The 15,052-nt window shown below is 40.3% G+C and overlaps 1 protein-coding gene across 1 annotated transcript in view; it reads right to left on the reverse strand.

The window, feature by feature from the left end:
* Window positions 1-4,458: 4,458 nt before the first annotated feature.
* Window positions 4,459-15,052, reverse strand: part of MSRB3 (methionine sulfoxide reductase B3) — a 139,690-nt gene continuing 129,096 nt past the window's right edge. The window contains exon 9 of the transcript XR_010068356.1: window positions 4,459-4,469. The gene's annotated coding sequence lies outside the window, so the exon portion shown is untranslated. The remainder of the gene's footprint in view (window positions 4,470-15,052) is intronic.

Raw genomic sequence — 15,052 nt, forward strand, 5'->3', positions numbered from 1 at the left:
AGCCACCTAAAACATTAGTTTCAATAGTATACAGATTTTTTTAAAGAAATAATTTCCCCAATGATTGAAAATGCATTATCAAAAACAAACAAAACAATACACAATGTCATGAAAATTGTACATGCTAATTTATATGCAGAGATGGAAAAGTAGAAATAATTACTGCAACTGAAAGCAAAATGCAATGCCCCTCATTATACAAAATGAAATTATAACAAGGAGATTGGTGTAACTGAAGAGTTTGCTATCCAGATGCTCATCACAAATAGACACCTTCCAGGTACCTTTTCAACCTGTGTTTTATGATTCTTTATCACTGAATAGATTTGAAATAGACAATCTTTCAAGCACAAAATAAAACTTCAGGATAAGAATTTTTAAAGAGAACAAACCAAAACCAAAAGAAAAAAGAAAATATACAGTATATGACCTTAAGAAGGACAAACAGTTTAAACCTCCACATTCAGTATTTCTACCAGAATAATATTAGTGCAGAAAAAAGTAGTAATCTATTAGGCAAAAATGTTGTAACATGGCTAAGAAATATATCCTTAATGGTAGGATTTTTCATTCATTATGTTACATTTTCAGCCATACTTTTAAATACTGAAAGATGTTTTTAGACTTTCAGTGTTTTTTTAATAATAGCAGACAATGGGGATTGAATCAATTTCTTATGCTGTATGTATTTACATGCTTTAAAAAATAACAGTATATTAACAGCAGGATTGTTGGGTGATAGTCCAATTTCATCAAAATATTTATTGGTTATTGTAACCAAAGATAGTAGCCCACCTCTTTGCTTACCACACACCATCAACACCATCCAGAAAGCTTACAATTATACCATCTAATTTTGGAAAAGTAGAGCACCACTTATGACTTAGCACAGTGTTTCTTTGGCAAAGAAGTATTGTGAGATTTTTATTGCATAAATTACAGCTAGCTGTTAGGTTTAATCTTTTACACTTTCAGGTTTATCATTCATTGTTTATCCAAGCTTTGTTTTTTTTTGCCTGGCTCCTCTTTGGGTTCAACGAGACTTATTATTAGAACCCATTGAAATACTGGCAAATGTTGGAATCCCTGTTTGTGCAGGAATTGGTTTCAATACCTGCACTTAATACTGCAGGACGTGTTTAGAGAATACGGGGCTGAAGATATAACTTACCCATGACAAGCTTACATTATGGGATAATCCCAGTTTTAGAATAGTGTCTCTGTTTTGGGGTAGTCTGGGCCTCTCAGAACATTACTACTTTGGATTAATTTAGTTCTGAGGAAGTGTTTTTTAAAACTTATATAGAAATAGAAAAAAAACAAGTTTGATTTACCTCAAAGTACTTCTTGGCAGTTTATTCACCTTAGGCCCTTGCTATCTGGTTTCTTTGATCTAGACATTATTGTTACTATTGAAGTTCCACAGACACTCTAAAGAACTATCTGTTGCTCATAAGCCAGTAACCCTTCTTTTTAGGGAGTTGAGGAAAGTTGATGAAATTGATATTATTTTTGTGACCTTTAGAATGATGAGTTCAAATGTTCAGGTGATAGTTGTTCAATACCTTTGGATCTAAGAATGGCCTCTTAAGAAGGGAGCACACCACAGGTTCCTTCAAAGCCTTGGATGGCATTCTTTCTCACACTGAGGTGTTGACAATGTCCCTGGTCCATGACATTAGCTCCCTCCTAGCTACCTGAAGGAATCAAGAGGGGCAGGTATCCAGCCCACAGGTAGCATAGGACACCTTCAAAAGCACCCTATCCATCAGAGGTCACAGATCAAAAGGAATCTCAAGTAACTAAGCAAGGTGACACCTGCAAATCTGAGCAACTTTGTCAGCAAAACATTGTGCTAATTGACCACAGTAACTGGGTGAGAGTCTGGATGCAGTTGTTTCCTAACAGGTAATTGACTTCCTGAAATGCAGCTTCAGGATGAAAACTTGCTGATGCAGTAAGAGGGGAGAAATAATGGTGTTTTGTTTCTCTTATCACTACAGAATAGGCCCATATGTGGTCACGTATTCATGCTTAGTCAGATTCTCTTCTTGATGTTCTCCACCAGTGCTCTAGTTATTGCTTCTGTTGCTTTATCTCCCACAGGCTATCAGTAAACCAAGGAGCCATCCATGATCAGCCAATAGAGAGACACCGCTTGGGGGAGATTTTTTCAAGGGCTTGGGTCATCTCACCATGCCAACAGTGAACCCGGCCTTTAACAGATTCATTTGCCAGATTATAAGCACTCCCCAAGCACTCACTGGAAGCCACCTAGATCCATGAGGTGTCAGAGGTGGGATTATTCAAATAGTTCCAGCCCTACATAATCAGCTGCATCTGGAGCAGGAAGTGATCTGACCATCACAAAGGGTTGATGATAATGATCTCCACATCCAGATCACATAGCAATAGCAAGGTCCAGAGTGTGTTTACTTATGTTATTGGACCTGAGATTGCCATGGATACCATGAACTCATGGGTTTGATTTGATCTGGTATCCTTAACATGGAGGTTGAAGTTCCTCAATACCAAAGGCAGGGAGTCTCCACCACCACTTCAACAATCAGGTCCAGAAGTCCAGAGAAGGACCCTGCTGGGCAGCAAGGTGGCCAGTACACCAACAGGTTCCCTAGCTTTACTCTTTGGCACTACTCAATACATAAGCACTCACATCCTGCCATTGCAGGAACAGAAACCCTGACTACAGATAAGGTATTCTGACAGATCAATACCACAACACACCCCTGGCCTCGAGGCTGATGCAGGATCTGAAACTAGGTCAGGCAAATTTCAGAGAGAGGAGTATCACCACTCTTGTCCAGCCAGTTGTAAGTAATTTATGACTAAATCATGAATGGACATGGTCTTATCACAGACAGACCTGGCATTCAACAGCCACATTCCGAGGACAGCTGTGCTAATAATCCAGCCACCAAGTCCCCATATATTGCAAGTTAACACAAAGGGATAATTTTCACTGGACATGAGATGTCTGAAAAGTTATTCTCATCCTTGCTCCTGCACAAGACAATGCCTGGTTAGAATGGATTCATTTTGGTTTCTTGTAGTAGTGAGTCACCACTTACTATGACTCTTCTCTTTGTCTTCTTGTAAGTGCTATAACCCCTCTACTATTCAGGAATTCACTTGCTGCCTTATGATCTCCAGTGTCACTTTTTCTTCCTTGAAGATTCAGCATCCATTTCTTAGGTGAAGGCTGGAAAACTGATTGGTTCAGAATATCTTCTGTCTTTTGCTTCTGGTTGTCCCTTTGGCTTGTCCTTTCATTTGACTTTCTTCCTTACAAAGAATTGCTGCTTTTGTCAATTTCTGTACCTCTTTTTTGACCTCAAAACTCTTCATCCTCTTACATGCTTATCTGTTTTGTGGTTGTGTTGACCCATCAATTCTGTTGCATTCATTTCTAATCTTTTAAAAAAGGTTGCATAACAAAAAAATAAAAAAGCATTTGATAGAAATGTATATGCCAACACATTGTCAACAGTCCACATAGCAAGGAGACTACACAGTCTTATTGTTTATTCAGGAGCAAAGAAGGAGTAGTTGAGCCACAACTGAGTGATGAAGCCTGGTTGCAGGTTCAAATACTCCCATCTTCACTTAAATGTCCTCAAACAGAAGCCCAGGGGCTACTACCAGTCAAAGCAGGGTATACTAAATGGGTTGAAACAATTATTAGATTTGGTAAAGACAGCTTTTAAAAATCCTTCACTTCATTTGGAATATTGTTTTGTGCAAGTTTACATTTCTTGCAGTAGAAATAAGGGTGTTTATAATAGCAGTATTTTTGAAGACCACTTCTTATAAAACATTATCTGAAACTGGCATCCTAAACTGCTTCAACCCCTTCCCCACTCATGCAGCATTAGCATGCTATGAAACACCTCCACACTCCTAATAGTGGTATCACCCTTTGCACCAAATCAACAGTCAAGTTTCAGGCCTGAGAAGCTGAGAGCACTAGCTGGTAACGTGGGTGGTCCAATCTAGTCAGGGCTGAAGTTGACAGCTGAACTCAGCTTTAGGCAGCAACAGGCCCAACAGGAGAAGGCAAGAATGGTAAGATTTATGCCATGGAATGTTTTGCTAAATCAGCCATGGAGAAGAGTAGGGAGGAAAATTGGCTGCTGGCAAGCATCCTTAGCCTTTCTTAACAACAGCTTGCTAAATTCAAATCAAAGGAGGGGCAGGAAAAAGACCCTCAGCTAGCAATGGCAGGGGAAGCTTTACTTACACTGATAATATGGTAATTTTGTTTGCTGTGTAGAATAAGGGAATGAATGCCAAATTTACCTCAGGAATTACTCACTTCCCTCATTGAGATCAATGATTCAGTTCCAGCCTTCTGGCTACATATGAGATTTGTCTATGTTGTAAAAGCCAAGCACTTCTGCCACAGTCCCATGAGTGGGAGAAAAACAAGTACCACAAGCACAGAAAAACACCTTAGTCCAGCCAAATTAACTTTCCTAACAAATGCCTTGATATTAAGGAGGAGTTGCATTTATTTGTATTACATTTGATGTTCAGTACCAATTAGCTCCGAAGAATTCAAATAAGCAAGGCTTTAGGAACATATTAAACAAAATAAAAATAGTGAGCTTGGAGTATTTGTTCATGGGAGATAGAAAAGAGAAATGACTCAATATAAATCAAAAGTAAAGAAGGCCTCTTTACTATGGAAATCAAGTGTCCACAAGAAAGAAATTGAGTTTGAGAGAGTGAAGTAACTATTATATAAAGAGCTCATTACCACAACTTTGAGTGCCACTTTTCATTCATGAAAAATACAGGAAGCTCATGAGATTGACTGAATTTCACCTAATTTATGAGTTTGTAAGTCGGTATCAGAATTTTCTTAAATTCTTCTTCTTTTCCAGATCCAGTGTATAAATGGTGATGGCGGGGGTGGTGGTGGCCATCTTGGGGCCCAAAGGCACAGCATTCTATGGGCTCCCTTTAGCCCTGTGTCTTCAACAAACCTGATTGCACAAGGCCCCAGTAGATGTCATGAGCACTGATGGTGAGCAGGAAGGGGCCTCTATCCAGGGGGGAAAACGCATGCGTAGTACTGAGGAATTAAGCAACCAAAGAGACACAGATCAGACCTGCCTTGACTTTTGGGATTTATCTGTCTGGGTTTTCCCACGCTTCTTCAGTTTGTTAGGATTTTCTGTCTAATGTAGCAGTAATAAAACACCAGAGACCTATTCCTCGTCTCAGCGTGGTTCCTGACTGTTAGGACAGTAGAAGATATAATGAAGGAGCAGCACTGATTGACTTTGCTCTAGGCATGGTAAAAAGTGTTTTCCAGAAACTTAACCCTGTACTTAGGAATTGCTTATAGCAGAATCTCACAGGCACAATGCATCTAGAAAAGTTGCTTTTCTGTAGAGAAGATGCAAACCATATATACACAGTATATATCTGCTCTAGGGTTTTAACTCTAGGCCTTTTCCTCCCTGCTTCTCAGGCCTTCAGAAACATGGCTGTTCTCTTCCCAGTCTTGAGACTAGGGGACATCTGCTCATACTGTAATGGTTCTGTCTAGCTTGATAACTAAGAGCTCCCACCTGCCTACTTCAGCAGTTAGGATGGTAGAAGGAAAGAAGAAGCAAGTGATGGAGAAGCTATTACCACCTCTTCTGCTATGCCACCTCTCCTCCCACCCCCCATCCACTGAATCTACACAGTGGTTGTAAGAGTGGTGAAGAAGTAATACTTCACATATATATGGACTGCTGCTCAACAACACTGTTTAAAGTTACCTGGGCCCTTTTGGAGAGTGCTGGAGCAGGACATTAAATGATGGGCCATTGTGATGAATTTGCTTAGCATTTAGAGGACAAAACCATTCACATTTACTTAGAATTGGATGCTAGATGAAGAAAGCCAGCTGAGATGACAGAGGCAATGTCTGTTATGGTTATCTGGGAATGGTCTGAGCCTGTAGATCCTGAGAAAGTTGCTAGTGATAGTTGATAGTTTTACCTTATGTAGCATGGATTTCTGCCCCACTTGGTTAGTGAAAGCCTCCAAGGAAATGTCAGAAGGCTGGTTGAAAGCAGTGGTGAAAGCATGCCTTCACTGTCTCTGCAATAGTATTCCCTGAGACTCAAGTTGCCCTGACCCTGCTATCCTTCAAATGTGCCTTAAAGACCTGGCTGTAGGGCACAACTATGATGCAAAAAACCACTCCTTTTCCCTACCTGAATGTTGGAAATCATGTTCTTGGTTTCAGTGAACTAGTTCACAAGGCCTTTTACATCAAGAAATAAACAGATCTTGAAATGCTTTAAGGAAAGGAGCTTAAAGTATTGCTGTTCTAGCAAGCTTTCCGAGGGAGCAATTGATTCTTTATACTCACATAGTATTGCAATTCTAATACACTATATTTCTGCCAAAATAGACTAGGAAATACTACACAATAACTAGTAGATCACAGAGAGGAGTGAAGAGAGACAGAAAGAAGAAAAGGGCTGCTGCTAGTCTCTAAATACATTATGATTTCAAAAGAGAATTAATTTGCTAATGGGCATAAAGCAGTATGTCTCCTTTTCCTGATAAAGGAAAGAAGGGGAAAGTCTGCAATATGTGAGTATTAAAGTCTTATAACTCAAGATTTTGCCAATCTTAGACCCTTCTTTTAGTGACCTAAAGCTGAAAGGTTTAGCTGGAAGTTTGCATGCAGAAGATTCCAAACATCTCCACTGAAAAGGCTCATTGTATATAGCATGTGATGGAATGACCCTCATCTCCCTGAGGTTCTGGACAGTTGGGACATTTCCACACCACATTGTTTCCATACTCCAATCCCTCTAAACTGTTTTGAAGTTGGTTTTGCCCTGGAACACTGAGCATAGGCAGGAAGCATCATGAGCAAATCGCTGATCATCCAGATCAGTGTTTCTCAATCTCAGAGCCTTTAAGATGTGTGGACTTCAATTCTCAGAATTCCCTAGCCTCACTTTCTTGTGTTGCAGCCACCCTTAGTTCCAGTAATTAAAGTTAAGGCAGCTCCACCAAGCAAAACATCTGCTTTGCCAGCTTTAAAACTTAAATTTTACTGGACAGCTCCATTCAGCTGAGTATATAAAAAGTGGATTAGTTGATTCTCTTAAAATGAATTAAAAAGTATTTTCAATGACTCAGACTCTGCCTATAGTACTATGTTGCAAGCAGTGTTTTCCGACAAAGAGATGCTGCAACTATAACATACATGCAGCATTATCTGAAAACAAATTATGTCTTTTTGCTTAAGAGTTGTATCTTTTAATTTAGTCGGTAAAACTTTGATTAATAAACAATGAGTACTTCAACTGAAAGAGATCCCTAATAAAACAGAATGGTCAGGCTGCCGGTGAAATGCTTGGAGAAAGTTTGGCTGCTCCTTTCAGCAGAGATGGCAGAACTGGTGGTAAAAGCCTGCTCCTCTGCTCCAAGGCAGCAGCCTCCAAGAACAGATGGGATCCCAGGATGAAGAAAGACTGATGGGGCTTATGTAAATTACAGCCCAGAAAGCTAAAGCCATGGAGGCGTTTGTTTTGCTCTTTCTAATCTCTTCTTCATAGGGCCTGAACACTTCCATTGCTGAAATATGGTAAGGTGGCTACAGCATCATCCCCACGCTTACCAAACAGGTAAAGAGGAGGAGGGGAAATGTATCATTAAAGAGTGCAAGGAATACACATTAAAATAAATTAGAGTGTTAATGCATGTTTATAGACATTGCTTCAGTCTGTGTGAGATTTTAAACCCATCCAAATTCACAACACCTCCCTTTCTTAGAAAAACAACAGGAAGCTATTTAAGACCACTTTACACATGTGAAGGGCCAAATGAGGAACTTATATGTGACCTTGTCCTAATAATACAGAGCTGCTCAACTCTACTTTCTGCATGTTAACAGGAAGGTCTGAGTCAGGAGGCCTTTGTGCAGGAGCTTTCCCGGATCACAAAACACTAGCATTTCTTGTATTTCATGGATTCCTGATTATTGCAAAACACCACAGGAAATCACTACTGAACCATCCTAAAATCCAAAACTACAGGTTCTTGCAAATATCTCAAAACCAGGTTCCTCAGTCATTCCATGCTTATGATGGATGACAGTTCCGTGCAAAGGAGATTACTCCAGATTTGCAGGAAGTTCATTTTCTCATTGCCCTTCTTCCTGCCTACCAGCTTGGGTTTCTCCCAAGTTTGGAGAAAAGCCTTAAATGAAATTATACCACCCTGAATGCAAGCAATCATGCACCAGTCTCAGAATGACTGGTAGGGAGTCTGCAGGATACGGTTAAAAAAAAAAAAAACAAGATGGCAGCCATTACGGTGCAATCAAAGCTCTCTCTGTTCTTAGGCAATGCACATAAACAACAGGCAGAGCTCCAATTACACCATTGTGGTTGCTATCATGACTTTTTTAAATCATATCTTGTGGATACCCCTGAGGTCTGAGGATATTATCCACCAGCAATGTTACTATATCACCATGATGCAAAGCCATATCTTGTCATGCCAAATTTCCACTATGAAATCATTTTATCAGGATAACAGAATTTAGAGGACTTGCTTCTATCCACCATGGTATATAAAAAATATTTTAGCTTACTCTGCAAACTATTGTAAGATTGATGCATCAGCAGTGCAAAGCATCTTGAACACACAGCACTTACTCAGAGAATGTCAGCATGTGCACAGACTCAATGAATGTTTGTGGCTCTGCATGCACATGTGTTTTAATAATCAATTCTGTTCACTTTCCAACACTGAAACTCTCAAAGCTGAATAGTTAATCAGCAGGACCCTCTAAAATTCATTTAAAAAGTTCATTATTCCATAGTAGTTGTCCTAAAGTAATTAGCCCTTTAAAACAATTTGCAATCTCATATTTTGCAGAAAAGGATAAGCTATTCTAGGAAAAATATGTTCTAAAGACTTCTCTCTCTCTCTCTCTCACTCACATACACTTCCCTTCTATTTTTATAACACATTTATAGGGGCCAGTTCAAACAGAAGTCTTCCAATCCTATCCTTGAAAGTTCTGCTTTGACCCCTTAAATGGCTTGTCAGATCTTCTAGCAGAGTGCCACCTTCAGCCTTGTGAAGTAACAGCCAAAGAAATTGGTGGTTATGCATTAAAGGGTCCAGAGTTGAATGTGGTTTTCTATTTATGCTTGCCAACATTTGTTTTGAAAAGATGCCAGAGATATTTCTGCAGCTGGAATTAAGTGGAAAGAGAAGCCCATGAAATAGGTCCTAACTTCTGGCTTTCCCAGTGCCAGTCTGATAAAGCTTGTTGACTTTTTCTTTTTGTACCAGTTACACTTATGTTGCTCTTAGGAACCCCTTCATTATTTTCCATAAGAATCTTTATTCTGAAAGATGGATGTCACAAACAAGCAAAAATCTATTCAGATTTATGTAGAAAAACTGACATTACCACATTAAGTATATGTCAGGGGTGGAGGGGGGAATTATATTTACCATTTTCAACTCACCTCTGGGCAGGATATCCAGCCAGACATTACCACAGTCTAATTAACCGGATAGGGCAGAGACCAGAGTTAAGGTTCAGAAAACATAACACTCTCCCCTCTTCACCTTCCTAGTTGCTTGACAGCAGATGCATGTGGTAGCTTTTTTTATATCTTACATATGCTGGAGGATATACTTAACCCTTTCTTTGCAAGCTGTATTTCTGCTCAACATTGTCTTCCTTCTTACCAGATTTTCTAGCCACGAGGGAAAAGATATAATACAGAAATATTTTTAATAATGGTGAAAAAACAGCCAGATATAACATAACATAGCATCCTGAGAAGAAAGAATTAAGGGCCTTCCCTCTATCTCCAATTCTTCAAGACAACTATTTATGCCTTCCACATTGACTTTTCATTAACAAAAACAACAAGTTACAAGGTCTGCTCTATGGTAGGATGGTAGGCTTAAATTAGCCAGTCCAGACATTAGATATAGGACAAATAATTAGATGCAATATTCCACAAAGATGCCTACTTCATTTTGTCTTCCTCGCTCCATACAAAAAGCAACGTCAGCTGACCTTGTAACTGCTGAATGAGCAAGTGCAGTTTTCTTAAGCATATCATATGCCATTTGTCTTTTATTTCTGATTCTTTTTGATATTTATGTTCCTATAGTAGAATCTAACAAAATAAGGAGGGCAGACTCTGAAAACAAAAGAGCAAAAGGAGGAAGGGAACAAAGTCTGAAGGGAAGCTGTGTAAAGACTTTGTTGATCGGGCCCAATGTGTTTTGCCTGGATAGCTCTTTCAAGGACGCAGACAGAAACGTGGAAACATACAATATACATTTATATATTGCAAACAGGTCAACCATGATAGAAACACTCATTTACTCTTTGGCTACAATAAGTGGAGAACTTTGTGTAAAATATTACACACATTGTAGGCATTATAAGAGCATTATATTGCTCTTATATAGTGCTTGTTTGCAATCTATATTCTTAAGGAATGGCTAATACACATTGTATATGTATAGCTAATATATATGCATGCTATTGTACAACATTTCTCTATTCTAAAAAATCCTGTCTCAGCAATTTTGATTTTCATTTAAATACTATAGCAAAAGAAAAATAATGTGTAAAGATCAAGCATCACTCTTACCTTTGTAGACTGGTTGGAAGCTATTGCACTGAAATCAGTCACTGAATTGTTAGAAAAAGAGCAGCTGTTAAAAAATTGCACATACTTTCAGCAAAAATTGGTTGAACTTAAAAAGAAAGATTTATGTGTCCAAATGACCAGCAATGTAAAGTGTGACTGGTAGAAACTGATGTGTGGGAAGGAAAGGGGGAAGGAAGTGGGAAAGGGCTAGGAGAGACTAAAAGAAACATTTTTTTAGAAATTAGTTACCAAAGTAAGGGCAAATACTGGTTGCCTCATTCAGTCCCACAAGGGATAAACTTTAAAGTCAGGATCCATCTTAGTATCTCTTATTAATAAGAAGTTTTCATTATTTTTTGTAATATGTTTTATTGTTGAAAACTCTAAGTCTGACAATGGATCCTTTTTCCCTATAAAGCTTTTGACTATAGGGGCTCCTGTTCCCTCTTTTCTGACTCATTCATTCATTCAGTTTAAACACTGTCTGAGTCCAAGTGACTCTGAGCAGTTCACAAATAATAACATAAAAGCCCAATAGAAATCAAAAACAAGATGGGATTCTGGTGCAATGTAAAGATAGAAAACAAAAATAACAAACACACCAAAGGGGCCCCATCTCTCTCACCCCAAGGCCTAGGAGAACAACCAAGTCTTCAAGGCTTTATGAAATGCCAATAGGGTAGGAGTAGCATGGATTTTGGGGGGATTTCATTCCAAAAGGCAGGCACCATGATAGAGAAAGTATGCCTCTTGGATCCTGATAGATGACATTGTTTAATTGAAAGGATCAGAGCACACCAACTCTTCCAGCACCTACCAGCCAGGCAGAAATCATGAAAGACAGGCAGTCCCATAAATAACCTGGCCCTATGCCATGTAGGGCTTTATAGGTAATAACCAACACTTTGAATTACACCCAGAAACAGACTGGCAACTAGTGCAGCTGACAGAGAAAAGATGTCAAATGGGTATACCAAGGTATGCCCATCACTGCCTGTGCTGCTGCATTATGGACCAGCTGAAACTTCCAAGTGATTATCAAGAGCAGCCCCGCTGCAGTAGCTGAGCCTTGAGGTGATTAGGGAATGAGTGACTGTCAAAACAGCCTCGCAATCCAGGAAAGTGTGTAACTGATGCACCAGATGGATCTGAGCCAGGCCCCCTAAGTGACAGCTGCCACCTGCTCTTTGAGAAGGAGCTGTGAGTCCAAGAGGACTCCCAGATTGTGGACCACTCTTGAATGGGGAAGTGCTACCCCATTCAAGAATATGGATAGAAAGTCCACGGATCCAGGGGGGCCTTATATTCACAGCCGCTCAGTCTTGGTAGGATTGAGTCAGAGTCCGTTCTTCCCCATTAAGGTCTGCACAGCCTCCAGGCACGGGGACAGGACCTCAACAGCTTCATTTGGCAGGCTTGGGGTTGAAAGGTATAATCAGGTGATATCCAACTCTAAACCAGCAGCTGACCTCACCCAGCAGCTTTATGTAGATGTTAAACAAGAGGGGGGAAAGCATCAACCTATGGCACCCCACATAATAAGGAACTAGGGGATGACCTCTTCTCCACCCTCCACCAACACCAACTGGAACCAGCCATGCAGGATGGATGAGAACTACAATAAAACAGTGTCCAAAAGTCCATTCCTAGTCCCCAAGGCTGGTTCAGAAAGATACTATGGTTGATGGTACTGAAGGCCACTGAGAGATCAAGGAGCACTATGATAGATGCACTACCTTAATCCTGGTTCCATCATAGGTCATCAACAAGTGTGACCAAGGCTGTTTCAGTACTGAATCTCAGCATGATAATTGATTGAAATAGATATAGATAATTTGTTGAGGTTTTCCTACTAATAGATTAAGACTGCTATTGTGCCTAATCATTTTGGCCGGGTTAAAAGGTTGTATTAGATTGTCTCCTCTCACGTGCTTCATGCAAATCACCTGGAGGGGGGGGAGGAAACCTGCCCGGACTTGTTCTCACTTCTTTTTTTTTCTCTCTGCCGGCAATGTAAGCAAGCAAGGCTTGCTCCAAAGGGAGCTAAGTCCTTTAAATGTTTTGCTTTTGTTTTTGCTTTCTGTAAATAAATTATTTTTATAGAAATGCTTGGTGTGTGACTTTTTTGACCTCTCCTGGGCTAAAGGCTTTCCCAGCATCTGCCAACAGGTTATGTGCCCAGTAAAACCAAGAGAGAAAAGAGAGATCAACTCCACACCTCATGCACAATTTAAAGGCAGGTAGCAAAGACCTGTGAAGATTTTCTTTGGAGCCACCTGGAGATTTTCCAGCAACTGCCGGTCTGCAGGACAAAGAAGCTAGCTGAGGTGACTTGCAAAAGAAGGAAGAAGCCATGGCTACCTCCCAGCCCTCAGCGATGCCTCTGGAGCGCCTATCAGAGACCAACTATTTGAATTGGGCCCTGAAGATGGAAATGTATCTTCGCAGAGAGGATCTTTGGCTGCCAATTGGTGAGCAAAACCCCCAAAATCCCAGTGCTGAATGGCTGAGACAGGATGAGCGGGCTAGAGCCACCATTATCTTGGGAGTTGAGGACAATCAGCTAGTCCACGTGCGAGGCATGCAGTCTGCAAAGCAACTTTGGGACGCTTTGAGAGACTTATATGTAAAGGCAACAGCAGGGAGTAAAGTTACTCTGACGAAAAAGCTGTACAGAGCCTACCTTGCAGAAGGAGATAGCCTTCCTGAGCACCTGCATTATATTCAGCAGCTGTTTGTTGAGTTGCAGGAGAGAGGAATGGAATTTACACCTCTCACAAAATCATATATCCTCCTGTCCTCACTAAATGCAACGTGGGACACGCTGATTTGTACCCTGGAGGCTATGCCTGAAGCAGACCTCACCCCATCGTATGTTACACAGCGCTTACTCGCTGAATGGGAGAAGAGAGAGGAAAGATCCCCCCCCATCTCTTCTGGAAAGCTGCAATACCAGAAAATGAGGGAAAAGAAGGGAAAGGAACCTGAGGCCACAGCGCTAGCCAGCAGCGATGCTTCACTTGTGGTTCAGCTGGACATTTGCAAAGAGACTGTGCCATGAGACCCAAGAGTAGAAAGACAGAGAAGAAAAACACAAGGGCAACACAGAAGAAGGCTCTTCAGACAACCCAAATTGCACAGGTTGCTGAGAAGGGTAATTGTGATGTATGGGTGTTAGATTCTGGGGCCAGTTGTCATTTATGTAATTGTAAAAGCTCTTTTGTGTCACTGTCTAAAACTGAAAGACAAAGTGTATCTTTGGCTGATGGGTCTGTGACCAAAATTATGGGACAAGGTGACTTGTATTTATCCTGCTTAGGAGAAACTGTAAAAGGTGTGTTGTATGTGCCAAATTTACAATCAAACCTTTTATCTGTGGCACAATTGGCTGCAACAGGGTATATCATAACATTTAAGAAAAATGGTTGTGAGATACGTAAAAATGGGAAATTGTGTGCTACTGGTATGTTAAAAGACTCCTTGTACATTGTGCAAAATGCAAGGAAGCCAAGCTGCAAGGCTGCAGTTGGCAACACGCCATATCATGACCAATGTGTACACCTGATGCACAGGAGATTTGGTCATGCTAATTTCAAGTATATAGCACAAATGCCACAGCTGTGTGCTGACCTAAAGATAAAACCCTGTGATAAATACTTAGACTGTGTAGTTTGCAAAGAATGCAAAACACTAAAAGCTCCTGTGAGTAAGCACAGTGACAGAGTTACAACTAGACCTTTGGAAATTGTACACTCTGACATTATTGGTCCTTTTGCTCCAAGTCTTGGACAAGCAAGGTATGCAATGACCATCATTGATGATTTCTCAAGATACACATTTATCTACATCTTAAAACATAAAGATGAGGCATTTGAGAAATTTAAAAGTTTTGTGACATGGGCAAATGGAAAATTCCCTAGGCCTGTATCTGCACTCCAATGTGATAGAGGAGGAGAATACCTTTCTCACAAATTCAGAAGGTTCCTAGTGGAAAAGGGGATAGAACAAATTATTTCTAACCCGTACACCCCTCAGCAAAATGGTGTTGCTGAAAGAAAGGGCAGAACCTTGAAAAATGCGATGGAATGCATGTTAAAAGATTCATGATTATGTTTTAAGTTCTGGGGAGAGGCAATATCGACTGCCACTTATGTTCAGAACAGGTTGTATAACTCTATGATTCAGGACACTCCATTCCATTTGTTTTATGGTGTGAAACCAAAGGTAAGCCATCTTAGAGTCTTTGGTAGCACTGCATGGGTTCACATTCCAAAACAGCAGAGAAGGAAAGGAGGCCCCATAACAAAGAAAGCCATCTTTGTTGGCTATGAACAAAGCCAGAGGAGCTACAGGTTCATAATGGGAGAGAAATTAATAAT

This window comes from Candoia aspera, chromosome 7 (genome assembly GCF_035149785.1).
Source record: "Candoia aspera isolate rCanAsp1 chromosome 7, rCanAsp1.hap2, whole genome shotgun sequence".
Classification (NCBI taxonomy): domain Eukaryota; kingdom Metazoa; phylum Chordata; class Lepidosauria; order Squamata; family Boidae; genus Candoia; species Candoia aspera.